Genomic DNA, 15,155 nt, shown 5'->3' with positions numbered 1-15,155 from the left:
AAAAAAAATCTACCTCTGTTTTGTCTGACTGGCTGACAATTTGATATTTTAATATTACTATACGTGGGGTCATCTTCTCCAGCTGGTTCTTGATCTGCAGAAATAAATCACAATGAAGAAAAATATAGATTAAATATATAAATAGAAAATTCACTTACAATAGCTGGAAATAAGGTGAAATATTCATCTTCCAAACATTTGTAAATGATAATATTTACAAAATCAAATTATTACACTCAACATTGTGTATGTATAAAATAGGCCTCACTTTCAGGTTTCCTGTGAACATGTTGTCTCCCCAGCAAAACCAGTAACACCAGCAGAACCACAACACAGACTGATCCAACACATGACAACACAGAGAGAACAGGAGGAGAGAGTGATGGAGGAAGACTGATGGAGGTGGAACCAAGAGGAGGTGTGGATGTAGGTGGAGGTGTGGTGGTGTGTTTGTCTAAAATAAAGCAAAGCAAACAGTCCTTAAGTTGTTGTCACATTGTGAATGTTGAAAGCTGCAGAAACACAGACAGGTGAGTGTGTCACCTCTGACAGTGATCCAGCTGGATGGAGACTCTCCATGACCACTGATGTCACACTTGTAGAGGCCTTCATCAGACCTGGAAACATGCTGGATGGTCATGTGACCTGTAGGCTGCTTCCTGATGAGGGAGCCATCTTTATAGAAAGCAGCTGGGAGGTTGGAGGGAGTGGTCTTTGTTTTACAGAGCAGAGTGACGTCATCTCCCTCCATCACAGGGAGGACAGGACTCTGCAGGATCACTGATCCACCTCAACACAGAGACAAACTACAGCATTTCATCCATTTACACACAGCTTCATCAACACTAACCCCACACACTCAGCTTACCAGTGACTGTCAGGTTAACCATGTTACTGATGGGACCCTCTCTGGACTCACACCAGTAAACTCCACTGTCATGATCCATCATCATACCGATGTTACAAGAAGAACCATGTAATCTTCCCCACCCATCTCCACACTGAGTCCTCTTTCCTTCAGTTGTGTTTCTCCTCAGAGTCCATCCAGCAGAGCTGTCGTCCTCCTCACAGCTCAGAGACAAAAAGTCTCCTTCAAAGAACTGAGAGCTGCTGGGACTCACAGTCAGACGAGCTGTGAAGGTTACAATGAAAAACTGATGATGTGTTTGTTTTTTTCAAAACTGATACATGATGAGTATTTAAACCTGCATTTCATCATATTTATTGTGAAACATGAACCCAATCAGGTCATATCAGTGAGCATTTATCAGGTTTAAACTGTGACAGAAGAAGGTTACTGACCTTGGTTTGTTGTGCAGCTCAGCAGTGAGATCAGAACTAAAGAGAAATGACACTCAGGTTGATTTGAGGTGAACATAAAGAACAACTCCACACAAACAGCTGACAAACACACAAACTCGTCTCTCTGATGTATCTGTTCATTTTCTATTTGATGCCAGCAACATGTTTCAATAAACATATTGATGCATGCTCAATCATTCAGGTAAGTAAATCCCAAAAGTGTGATTCTATTCATCGGGAGGTAGCGTTTTGTGGGAGAAACCTTTTGTCACTCATCATGACTTCCTCAGTCTCAGCTGACTGCAGGTTTCCCCAACCATATAAACAGTACATTTGTACAATGACTAAAACTAGCACCACTGGCGAACAATGAAGTCATACGTAAGTTTAAACCCTTTTAGGGGTCCAAAGTACCCCTAAATTTTATCACAGCACCACCTAAAACTAACTATAGCAATGATCAAGAAACTGGCCTCACAGCTCATTATTAAACAGTGCTTCAGTCAGTCAGTTTTGGGATGTTTTAGGAACGTTTGGACAACAACAGACTGCAAAAGTGTGTAAGACTAAGAAAAGAAAAGTAAAAATCTCAAACGTATTCACACAATTTTGATTTCATTCTTGTGTATCCCAGTTTTAATCTTTTAGATAAAAAAGAGCACTTAAAGTTATCATTATGATCAAAATATCTAGTACTTCTAAATAAAACTGTAAAGTCATGATACCGACTGGAAGATGGGTCAGGAATTAAAGCATGGAAAATTGTTTTAATGGAAATTACAGGAAATTTTAAACTGTTTTCATACAATTTTCCAAAGTTATTTTTTACTCTTCTGATGTTAAATTTTGCCAACTCTACCTAGACTGCAGACGATACAATGAAAACAGGTTTAAACAGCGCACTCACACAGAGGTTTGTATATTTCAGGACAGTGAGTCTTTAATAAATAAGACATGTGTTGTGCCGGCAGAAAGAAAGCATAGAGGTAATTTAAGGACTCAAATCCATGTAGCTTTAAAGCACACATTATCTGAAACACTGGCAAGCAAAAACCTTTATGATAATGCAGGAACATTTGTGTCACAGATAAAGTGTCTCCTTATTTTTACTTGTTCTCTAAATAACGTCAGAAACATTAGCTAGTGTAGGATAGATCACGAGAGATTACTAGCTAATTTTAACTTTATGATTCACTTGTCTGCTGGTAAATTACTTGTCAGGAAAGGAGTTGATGTGCTTTATTATTTCAGTTTGTTAGAAATTTCCATTCCGTTCTGATGGACAGTAAGATGAAAGAAAAATTGTACAAGAGCGGGAAAAACCAGGTGGCCAAAAGGGCAGATAGTAGTAAGATAGGAAAACAATTACTGTTCAGAAAATAATTTAACATGGATGATTTTTGCTCATGATATGAACGGTAACATTTACACTAAACATGGTTTTGTCAGGATGGTTGCTGCTACTAGTCTATTCTTCACTCTGGGTGATATCCTGTTCCAAGTCTGCACAATAACGGGATGGTTTGTATGAATTCTAAAACTTTAATGCTAAAACAGACCTATTTCTAGTTTGCCAGGATGATTTTCAAGTGTCTGTATAGAATAATGCTACTTTAGTTACTTGGTTTGGTACACTGCCTCTGTGTGGAGACTGAAACAGTGCTGTGTTTCTGCTCTCATCTGATTTTCTAGAAATTATGCTTGAACTTAATGTGGAAAATTCTATTCAACGTGATTCAGCTTTTACCTTAGATTTGATAATTAACAGGTAATTGGTAAATGACCTGCATTTGTATAGCGCTTTACTCAGTCCCTAAGGACCCCAAAGCGCTTTACACTACATTCAGTCATTCACCCATTCACACACACATTCACACACTGGCAATGGCAAGCTACATTGTAGCCACAGCTGCCCTGGGGGGCACTGACAGAGGTCCACCCTAAAACCGCAAAGTACAATCTGTTATTTTGACTGAGTTTTTTAAATGAGTTGCTTTGAAAGACTATGTTGTGCTGTAATTGCAATTGAAAGGCACTGTACTGAATCAAAAGTTTTAATCTGGAATCACCCCTGATGAAAATGACAATAATCAACCTACAGAGGAAAAAGACCTTCTAAATATAAAAGTGAAAAAATAATAAAAATAGGCCAGTTCATTTTCTTAAAATTTCATAACAGCAACTCAAAATGATACTTAGTAATTTCCATGGCCCTCGTGCCTGTATACATGCCTGAGAATAATTCAATTCAACTGAAATGTATATATATAGTGCAAAATCGCAACAACAGATTCCTTGAGGTGTTTTATATTGTACAACAATTACAATAATCTCCAAAAGTTGATTCTGTTCATCTGGACGTAGCATTTTGTGAGAGAAACATTTCGTCACTCATCCAAACTGCAGGTTTCCCCAAATCTTATAAACAGTACATTTGCATAATGACTGAATCCAGCCCACTGAAACCTACAATTATACAGATAAAGTCAAACAATCACACGATCCCCTACGAGCAAGCACTTTGGTGATGTTTGCCCCGCTGCTCAGGACAGGGAGAGCTAGCGGGGACTAGTGGATGTATTAATGTGCCATCCTGGAAAAATTTGGACTGTCTGTGCAACCTCTGTAGAGTCCAGATGTCTCCTCATGCCACTAATAGTGACACTAACTGTAGCCAAACGCAAAACTAGTGAAAAAAATGCTAGAAAAGATGTGCCTCCAGCTGTAAAACCATTCCTTTATGGGGACATTGTCTCACCTTTGCTCTCTAGTGCACCTAGTTGATTTCATTAACACCAAAGTAGACGAAACTGATTAATAACCCTGTATGCTACTTTACTTTTACCAGCAGATAGTCAAAGTACAAGAATTCAAACAAACACAGAGATTCTACTTACAGAGCAGACACAGCACAGATGCTTCCTTCATCGTCCTTCTCACTGATTTCAGCTTTTTTTTCATTTCTGTCACTGACACAAGTAAAGCCCGCCCTCTTCCTCTGAGCACCAGTTTTTCTATTCTCTTTTCTATTCTCAACAGTGGTGCAACGCTTTTTTTCACTCTGTAAAGATACATGCAATGAAATAATTTCAAACTATAACTGTAAACACACTGAAATACATTTTTCTCTTAAAGCACTTCGAATTAAAACACTCTAGCTAAATGTGATAGCAAACTGAGATAAAAATATGTTGGGCCAGTTGCACCGTGAACAACAGCAAACAGTATCAACAACCAGGCCGAATAGTTCTTGCACTCTTAGAGCCCTGGGACCCTGCTTTCAGCTTGTACCAAGGTGGCCAACCTCTTGCATGGTCTAGTGTTCATTACCTCTGGTCCTCTGAGTAGTGATGGGCAAAGCAAGGCTTTGTAAAATGCTAAACAATTTGTACCAGAGTTGTATCGAAGTTTCCAAACAATCTGAAACAATCTCAACAGGGATCCCTGCTGGCCAATTTGGCTATCTCAACATCCTGATGATGATGCTTCGTGAAACAATGATGCGGACAAACCTGCACAATTCCAAAAAAGCTACTTATTATACCAGACTGTCAAAACTGTGATCAGTCTAATAAACACATATAATTTAAAAGAAAAATAAATACAGTATAATAATATACAACAGGTTTGAATATAATACAGGTGGTTCACAGCAGGCAGTTCACTACATTTTAAAATGATGCAACCCATACATTAGTAAAACAGCTGTTAAGACATCTACATAATAGATTTAACCACCTATAACTAAATAAATGGGCACTGCAGTTTGGACACTTCTTTGCGGGACATACACCACTTGCTGGAAAGAGTGTCCCTTTCACAGTGGAGCATTTTTGAACTTCTATGACTGTTTTGTATTTGGCAAGATAAATGTAAACCTTATCAGTAATTTTAAACACAGTGTCCGAAACTTCCATGTTAACTCCTCCAGCAGCGTTTAACTGACCTTATTGATCATCAGAAAAGCACCAAATATTTCTGGCAGGAATACAAACACACACACACACATGTATTGTTGTGTAATTGGAGTGCATTTAGATTTGAATTTAATTTTTAGTTTAAATTTGTATCACATCTAAAATACACTCTTCTCTGACCGGGCCAACCAAAATGAGTTTATTCTGAGTTTAAATTTCAATTTTCATATTTGGGAGATATCACTAGATTCACAGCTCAGCCGGCAATTGGTCAGGAATCCACAACGTATCTGTCATGCTCATGTCAGGAATGAGGCGGCCATTTTAAGTGGTTGTATCTGTAACAAATCAAAGGAGTAGTATCAAAAGCATAAATTCATACATTACACATGACTGGTTGATGAAACCAATTGATGAATCCCGGGACCTCACAGTGCCTGGAAGCAGCAGGTATGCCAACCTGTAAAAACTGGGGTAAACCACACTGAAACATTGTCCAGTTGTGGTTACATGACCTGAGTGTTTTGAACCACTGTTCGGACATCTGCGCTTAAGAAGCTCGACACACCTACCTCCAGGACTCTCACCTTTTGGCAATGAGTGTCCCATCTGGAGTCTCCTTCCTATTCCTGAGATGGATACACAGATGTCGCAGAGATGTCTGTCCTCAGGTCTTTGGTACTCTTGGTGACTTCAGATGTCCGGATCTCCTGGATCCATCTTTGTCTGCCTCTGGCTCCTGGTTGTGTTTGGCACAACAGTGCATTCAGACAAGAGGAGCCTATAGAGAATTTTTTAAGCTCATAATTCTGATCGCAAAAGCTCTCAGACAGGATTTAAGAAAAAAATAATGTAATGCCCAAAGTAGAACCCTGTGGCACACCACAAGAAAGAGAAATGGAAGAGGACCTAAAATAAGGCGCAGGAAAAGATCCATTCACAGAGACATGAGGAGAAACCATTTTAAACAGACCCTGATATACCCATCTCAGCCTGCTGAGTAAAAGGTGATGGTCACCAGTAGGGGTGGGTTTTTATAATCGATTTATCGATTAAAATCGATTCTGGCTTGGATAAGTGAAATCGATTCATTAAAATCCTGAATCGATTTTTTAATATGAATTTATTTTGCTCGAAACGCCAGAATCTCTGGTGAAACCTCACAAATTTTCAACAACCACCAAACAGCTAAGACAGTAAATGAGAGCAGGTACACGGATTCTGCACAAGGACGTAAACACAAAGCGTGGACCCGTGGATCAGAATCAGTGCGCTGTCGCCTTTCTCACCCGACGGCACGGACACGGTCGGGGCTGAAAGCCGACAGCTCGCTGATTCTGATGTTTCGGCGGGTCCGCGCTTTGTGTTCACGCCCTTTTTGCGCTGATTCTAAAGCTGTTACTTTTATCTCTCTACAAACAATATTGACCGAACCAGCAGCAAAAGATCCAAACTACGCTTCACATAAACAACAACAACTCTGACTTTTACTGTTTTGCTTCCACCATGATAAAATCACACTTGATGCACAGCTCTCTCTCTCTCTCTCTGTACTTCAAGAACAGTGTTTTCTTCATTATTCGCTTGCTTGTTACACACAAGTCTACTGTTGTTTACAGCGCTGTCAGCAGCTGGTTTTTTTTTCGTTTTACATACTTCCGAAAAGAAAACCTAATTTCTGCCGTTCAATGCTGAACAAATGTAAACTTTTTAAAATGCTTAGCCGTGTCTGTAATAAAACTGCTGTAACATCAGAGGTAACGTTCATATGTTGATTAATGGTTTTCTTTCGTTTTTGATGTACTGCAGAATATTTTTATAAAATCCCAGGCCAGGAAAACCACCTTCATGTTTTTCTGTGTTTTATCTTCAGCTACTTTGACACAAAAGCATCTGCTGTGACGCTTACACCTTTGATAAAGTCTTGTGTGTGTCAGCTTCCTTTTTATAGATACAAAAATATGTAAATGTACTGATCTGAATTATAATATTTCTGACTGTCAATCGAATCAAATTGAATCGAATCTAATTGAATCGAATCATGGATCAAATCGATTCGGGACCTTGTGAATCCAAACGAATCGATTCTAGAAATCAGTGACGATACCCAGCCCTAGTCACTAGTATCACAAAGGAACCACAATGCTGTATTTGTCCACTTATGTCAGCTTTAATCTTAAAGTCAGGTTTAAGCTGCTCAGCCACAACTTTTTCAAAACTCCTAGCATCTATTTACCATACCATACCACCTTTATTTATAAAGCACTTTAACATAAAACCAGAGTTCACAAAGTGCTGTACATGCTAATAGCATAAGTAAAGAAAATTAAAATAAGATAAAATAAGATAAAATAAATAACTAAATAACTAAAATAAATTAAAACATGTTAAAACAAATTGAGTCAGGCCCTTTAATCAGTGCCAAAGGCTTCAGCGAATAAATATGTTTTAAGAAGACTTTTAAACTCAGAAAGAGAAGAGGCCCGCCTAACATGCAAGGGCAGATCATTCCACAACTTTGGAGCAGCTACAGCAAAAGCACGATCACCTTTAAATTTACACTTAGTTTTCGGTACCTTAAGGAGCTGCTGATTGGCAGACCTAAGGGAACGGGCTGTTGAGGCCATTAACAGATTTAAAAACAAATAAGAGAATTTTAAAAACAATCCTAAAATGTACAGGTAACCAGTGGAGTGAAATTAAAATTGGGGTGTTGTCACGGCTGCTGAGGCGAGCCGTGTGGTGTTGGAGGAAGGAGGACCCAAGATGCAAGCAGTGGATGAAAATGCTGGTGATGTCACGGTCTGCCATGCAGACCGTGGGGACGAGGAAAGTAGGACCCAAAACGCGGGACTCTTCGATGCCACAGTGCACTTTATTTACAGTGACCAGACAGGTAAGTCCAACAATAAACTCAAAGGTGCAATATTCCAATGGTGCTCGTCTCCTGCTCCCAGTGCGTCCCGTGCTGTAGCTCCCTTAGTGCGTGTGCTCCCCAACTCGCTTCTCCGCTCGGCTATCCTGGAGGAAGACAGAGAGTCCACAATTAGCCACACGCTAGCCGACAAACACGCTCACGCTGCTCGCACGGACTATACCAGTTCGGAGTAATAATCCCACGTCGACTGTCGCCGCGAGTCCAGGTTAAATACCTCTCCAGCAGGGAGGATGATTACCAACAGCTGGTCAGGTAATCAGCTGCAGGGGGCGGTAACAGTGAAGAGGGACTCCCAATGACGACAGTCGCCAGGACACGCCCCTCCCACGGCGTGCACTTCTGTGAACAGCCCGAGGACCAGGGAGAGAGAGAGGAGAAGCAAACCCACACGCAAACACACACTACACATTCAACTGTGGACCCAACAGTAGACGACACAGCCCCTAATAATAATAATAATAATAATAATAATAATAATAATAATAATAATAATAATAATAACAACAACAACAACAACAACAGTCCATAACGGCTCACGGACCCCGAGTCCTCCAGAGCCGGGTCCGTGACAGTACCCCCGCTAAGGGTCGGCCCCGACGACCCCAAAACAAAACACAAAACCAAAACCACAGGACAACCAACCCAGGGCGGGCGGCGGGGGGTCCAGGACGGAGGGCCCCAAAATCACTCCAACAACTCCACTAAACAACAAAAAGAACACCTCAGTTCATTAGTCCAACCCCAGCCCTAATGGCAGCGGACATAGTTCTGGCAACCGACCCGGTGGGCGGCAAAACAGGTGAGATCTGCTGTAGGTAGGCAGAGGCAGAAAACAGTTCCGGAGGCCTACCTCTAGTCCATCGGAGGGAACGCTGGACCTCCGGCGGACGGCCATGGGTCCGGCAGCAACGGCGAAAGCGGTTCCGGTGGCCTCCACGGGTCTTGTAGCGGCAGTGTGACAGCTCGGTGGCCTGCCACGGGTCCGTGGCGGCGGTGTTGCAGCTCCGGCGGCCGACAGAGTTGAAAGGCCCAGGATCCCGGCCGCGCTGGGCGTGGGCGGCGCGCTGGGCGTGGGCGGCGTGGACGGCGCGCTGGACGTGGAAGGCGTGGACGGCGCGCTGGACGTGGAAGGCGTGGACGGCGCGCTGGACGTGGAAGGCGTGGACGGCGCGCTGGACGTGGAAGGCGTGGACGGCGCGCTGGACGTGGAAGGCGTGGATGTAAAGATGCATCCTGCACGTCGACCTCCGATGGCGGTGCGCGCTTCTCCGGCCCGCCGAGCCCCTCTCTTGATGGTGGCCGCTCCTCCCGCTCGCTGAGCTCCAGCTCGGGCTCGCTGAGCTCCTCCGGCTCACTGAGCTCCACCGCTGGCGACGCGGGCTCCTCCCGCTCGCTGAGCTCCAGCTCGGGCTCGCTGAGCTCCTCCGGCTCACTGAGCTCCACCGCTGGCGACGCTGGCTCCTCCCGCTTCGCTGAGCTCCTGTTCGGGCTTGCTGAGCTCCGCAGCTGGCGACGCGGGCTCCTCCCGCTCGCCGAGCTCCTCCCGCTCGCCGAGCTCCTGCTCGGGCTTGCTGAGCTCCGCAGCTGGCGGCGCAAGCACCTCCGGCTGCGACGCGGGCTCCCCGCCGCTGAGCTGCTCCTCCGGCTGCGACGCTGGCTCCCCGCCGCTGAGCTGCTCCTCCGGCTGCGGCGGGCTTAGATGGTTGATCCGGAGGCGAAGATGGTGATGCGGTAGCTGCAGGCGGTGAAGATGATGGTCGAGCGGGTGATGTGGATGGTGAAGCCGAGAGTGCTGCGGTCGCTGCAGTCTGATGAGACGCTGGTGGAGAAGTAGCTGCAGAGGGCGGAGGTGACGATGGTGTGGCAGCTACTCGTGGTAGACTGGGCAGCGATGCAGGAACAACAGACGGGTGAAATGATGGCAGAGTTGGTCCAGCAGGCATACCGGCCTCCAACTGAGGATGAAGATGAGAGGTTGACTGGACTAAAGCCTGAGTTATGTGCTGGGCAGCAGACTGAGTTACGTGCTGGGCAGCAGACTGAGTAGAGGGTGATATGGCTAACATGAAGGGTAGAGAGGAGGAACATGTTACCGCGGGCTCTACAATGTCCAGGGAGCCAGAGGCAACTGAGGTCTCCAGTTCGGCCTCTGGGGAGGCCTTGGGGAGAATCCCAGCCTCCTGATTGCCTGTAGTGGCAGGTTCATGTTCTAGCACCGGGTCCTTTAACAAATCAACAGCCACAAAAACAGTTTCAGGATGCATATTAGCACAGTGCAGTAACTCTGAATTAACAGCCTCTGTCCATTTAGCTGCCGCACCAGCGCCTTCAGAGTTCACCGTCCCAGAGCTAACTGGCTCAGAAACTAAGGCTCCGCATCCAGCCCCAGAAAAGCAGCCATCACTACTCCTTACATTAAGAAATGACCCAGAATTAGCTTCCGGCCCGCCTCCACTTTCTGGCAATGCAGACCCTTTAAGCTTATCCTCCATTGCGAGCCCAGTTTTATTATTAACTGACTGGGCACTGTCCCTAGGTTTAGACGAAGCCATCTCTGGTTTCATAACAAAAACGTCTTTACCAACATCAGAGTCCGTCTCACTCACTGCGGCTCCTTGTGCGGCTAGTCCTGAGTCAGCTGGTTCCTCCGAAACCACAGGAGTGAGGTGAGCTTCGGTTTGACGAAGATGACGCCGACGCCGTCTCTTTCGTGATGGCGGGGCGCGTCAAAGGAATCTGTCCCCTCCTGCTCGTGAGAGACTGGATTAAGTAAGGAGACAGAGTCCGGTTTACTCACTGTGGTTACCAGCGCTGCCGATCCTTTGTCTGCCGACACAGAGGACGCTGAAGGAACGAGAGGAGATGGAGCAGGCGCCGTCTTCCCTGCAGTGGAGGGTCCAATAGGTGAGCAGCAAGCGGTGGTGGAAAACTCTCCACCTATGAAGAAAAACCAAGCAGCAAGGGCTGCCAGGGAGGCAGCCGCATCCTCCTTGCCCGGACAGCCCAAACCAAACAGTTCGAAGCTGGAGCTTGCCCGCAGCTCAGTTATAATTTGAATGAGTTTATCAATATCCAGAAAGCTCGTAGAGAAGGTAGTGGAGGAAAGATAATTATCAAAAACACTACCTGTATGTGTCTCATGTGTGGATCCACAGCCTGGGTTACGCTCTGGCAGTAACCCCACAGCTGTGTGAGCGATCCCTCCTCCGTGGCAACTCTTGAGTCTGCTGGGTCCATGGTGGTTGGTGGGATTATTCTGTCACGGTCTGCCATGCAGACCGTGGGGACGAGAGAAAGTAGGACCCAAAACGCGGGACTCTTCGATGCCACAGTGCACTTTATTTACAGTGACCAGACAGGTAAGTCCAACAATAAACTCAAAGGTGCAATATTCCAATGGTGCTCGTCTCCTGCTCCCAGTGCGTCCCGTGCTGTAGCTCCCTTAGTGCGTGTGCTCCCCAACTCGCTTCTCCGCTCGGCTATCCTGGAGGAAGACAGAGAGTCCACAATTAGCCACACGCTAGCCGACAAACACGCTCACGCTGCTCGCACGGACTATACCAGTTCGGAGTAATAATCCCACGTCGACTGTCGCCGCGAGTCCAGGTTAAATACCTCTCTCCAGCAGGGAGGGATGATTACCAACAGCTGGTCAGGTAATCAGCTGCAGGGGGGGCCGGTAACAGTGAAGAGGGACTCCCAATGACGACAGTCGCCAGGACACGCCCCTCCCACGGCGTGCACTTCTGTGAACAGCCCGAGGACCAGGGAGAGAGAGAGGGAGAAGCAAACCCACACGCAAACACACACTACACATTCAACTGTGGACCGAACAGTAGACGACACAGCCCCTAAATAATAATAATAATAATAATAATAATAATAATAATAATAATAATAATAATAATAACAACAACAACAACAACAGTCCATAACGGCTCACGGACCCCCGAGTCCTCCAGAGCCGGGTCCGTGACAGGTGAAGTTTATTTACAGGGTGGAGTAGTGGCCAACAAGCAGTGGAGTATGACAAATAACTGATGACACCTAAACTGGGAGAACTAACATAACAGACCTGGGAACATACGAAAAAGGGATGAGAGGCAGAGAGACGCAGACGACGAACAGGAACCATGGAACACAGAGCAACGCAGACTGACGCAGAGTCACACAGACGAACCGGCAACAGGCAGGAGAACACACAGGGCTTAAATACACACACACCAGTAATCAGGGAATGGGCAACAGGAGGGAGACACAGCTGGGAGAAATGAGGCTAACGAGACAGGGGAGAGGTAAAACTGAACACACTGACATGAGACATGAACTTTCAGAATAAAACAGGAAACACAGACACAGAACCAGACAGGACACTGAACTAGACAGGCAGACTCACGAGCAGACACAGTGACACCATAGACAGACGGAGGGAACACAGAAGTGGGAGCAGACAGGCACAGAACAAAACCTTAACAAATGGCAAACCTCAACCAAAGACAACAGGATAAACAAGCACAGGAAATAATAAAGAAACACAAAACACTGAGTAGACAGACTCAGGACCATGACAGCACCCCCCCCCTCAAGGGCTGGCTCCAGACAGCCCAACAGAAACACAAACTGCCCCAAAAAAACCCCAAAACCAAAAAAACAGAAAGCGACCCGACCAGGGCGGGCGGTGGGGGTCCAGGACGGAGGGACAGAGTCCAAAAAGGCCCAGATGGCCAAGTTCAGGGGGCCGACCCGGAGGCCGACAGCGCAGGAGGCCAAAACAGTTCAGTTCCGGAGGCCGACCATGCGAAAGGCAGCGGCAGTGGGGCAGGTCCGGAGACCGGCCACGCAGTAGGCAATGGCGTGGAAACAGTTCTGGGGGCCGACCGTGCTGGCTGCAACGGCGGCGAGGCAAACGAAGGCAGTCTGGAGGCCGGCCACGCGGGAGGCAGTGGCGGCGATGCCCAATCATCGGCCCGGAAGGGGGCCGTCCACGACGGCAAGGACGTCCAGTCATTGGCCTGGAATGCGGCCGGACCGGACGAGCAGGACGGACAGGACGAGCAGGAGACGTTGAAGCTGAAGCGGAGGCTGGACCAGGCGAGGACGAAGCCGTAGCTGAAGCCGAAGCAGGTGCTGGTGCTGGCGACGCTGGAGCTGGCGACGAGGAGGCTGCTGCTGCAGGCGACGCTGGAGCTGATGCTGAATCTGGGCCAGGCGAAGCTGGAGGCTCGGAGGCTGGACCAGACGAGAATGGCGCTGCAGGCGACGGCATGGAAGCCGGAGACGGTGGCGCTGCAGGCGACGGCGTGGAAGCCGGAGACGGTGGCGCTGCAGGCGACGGCGTGGAAGCCGGAGACGGTGGCGCTGCAGGCGACGGCGTGGAAGCCGGAGACGGTGGCGCTGCAGATGAGGATGAGGCCGCAGCTGGACCAGGCGATGGCGAAGCAAACGATGAGGCCGGACCAGGCGAGGCTGAAGACTCGGAGGCTGGACCAGGCGGGGCTGAAGCTGATGCAGAGGCTGCGGCTGCTGCAGGCGTGGATGAAGCTGCGGCTGCTGCAGGCGACGCGGGCGAAGCTGAAGCTGGACCAGACGACGGCGTGGGTGAAGCTGGAGCTGGACCAGGCGACGGCGTGGGTGATGCAGGTGATGAGGAGGCTGCAGCTGGTGAGGGTGGAGACTCTGAGGCTGCAGCTGGTGGCGGCGTGGAAGCCGGAGACGGAGGCGCTGCAGCAGGTGACGCCGATGTGGCTGCTGCTGCCGGCAGCGCTGACGCCGATGTGGCTGCTGCTGCCGGCGGCGCTGAAGCCGATGAGGAGGCTGCTGCAGGTGGCGTGGATGAGGCTGCTGCCGCAGGCAACGCTAAAGCAGATGAGGAGGAGGCTGCAGCTGGTGCTGCAGGCGACGCTGATGAGGCTGCAGCTGGCGAGGGTGATGAGGGCGCTGCACCTGGCGAGGGTGATGAGGGTGCTGCAGCTGGCGAGGGTGATGAGGGCGCTGCAGCTGGCGAGGGTGATGAGGCCGATGCTGGACCAGGCGAGGATGATGAGGCCGATGCTGGACCAGGCGAGGATGATGAGGCCGATGCTGGACCAGGCGCGGATGAAGCCGGGGCTGGACCAGGCGCGGATGAAGCCGGGGCTGGACCAGGCGCGGATGAAGCCGGGGCTGGACCAGGCGCGGATGACGCTGATGCAGGGGCTGGGCCAGACGAAGCCGATGAAGCAGAAGCAGAGGCTGGGCCAGACGACGCCGATGATGCTGATGAGGAGGCCGCTGCAGGCGGCGTGAATGAGGCAGGTGGCTGGACGGGCTCCTCGGGCCCCCCAGCTGACGAGGCAGGAGGCTGGACGGGCTCCTCGGGCCCTCCAGCGGAGACAGTCACAAAACCAGCAGGCACAGGGGCCCCTGGCAGGAACAAAACAGAACCAGCAGGCACACGGGCCTCTGGCAGGGACAGAACGGAACCAGCAGGCACACGGGCCTCTGGCAGGGACGGAACAGAACCAGCAGGCTCACGGGCCTCTGGCAGGGACGGAACAGAACCAGCAGGCTCACGGGCCTCTGGCAGGAACGGAACAGAACCAGCAGGCTCACGGGCCTCTGGCGGGAACAGAACAGAACCAGCAGGCTCACGGGCCTCTGGCAAACACACAGCAGACTGCAGCTGCACGGAGCATTGATTCTGCTCAGGCAGTGACTGCCGCTTGCAGTCCTCAGCTGGCTTCTTAACCTCCAGGGGTCCAGAGTCTGCTGGGGGCTGAAACCCAGCCTCTGGGGAGGCCCTGGAGTGTATCTCAGTCTCAGAACTGGCCAGCTCTTGAGGAATGTCTACAGGATTGTTTGGTTTTTCTCTCTGCCTGGAACGAATGGGTGAACAACGGTTTCTCTCGGGTTGAATCAACCTAGCTTGCTGTACGGGAGGAGTCAGTGAAGATGATGGCTGAACAGGTGGCTGAGCTGAGGGCGACTGAAGCAAAGGTTGAGACAATAATGGTGGAGAA

General features: G+C 48.4%; 2 long non-coding RNA genes across 2 annotated transcripts; both read right to left on the bottom strand.

Moving 5' to 3' along the window:
• Nucleotides 1–8,075: 8,075 nt before the first annotated feature.
• LOC120437840 lies at nt 8,076–8,374 on the bottom strand. The gene is made up of 2 exons (XR_005611438.1): nt 8,318–8,374; nt 8,076–8,240 (listed from the first exon to the last, which is right to left on the bottom strand). It is a non-coding gene; the product is annotated as an uncharacterized LOC120437840 (long non-coding RNA).
• A 3,102-nt stretch (nt 8,375–11,476) lies between these two features.
• Nucleotides 11,477–12,066, bottom strand: LOC120437839. The gene is made up of 2 exons (XR_005611437.1): nt 11,719–12,066; nt 11,477–11,641 (listed from the first exon to the last, which is right to left on the bottom strand). It is a non-coding gene; the product is annotated as an uncharacterized LOC120437839 (long non-coding RNA).
• Between the last annotated feature and the right edge of the window lie 3,089 nt (nt 12,067–15,155).

Source organism: Oreochromis aureus, linkage group 3 (genome assembly GCF_013358895.1).
Source record: "Oreochromis aureus strain Israel breed Guangdong linkage group 3, ZZ_aureus, whole genome shotgun sequence".
NCBI classification, from domain to species: Eukaryota; Metazoa; Chordata; class Actinopteri; order Cichliformes; family Cichlidae; genus Oreochromis; species Oreochromis aureus.
This window is presented reverse-complemented; position numbering and strand designations above follow the sequence as displayed.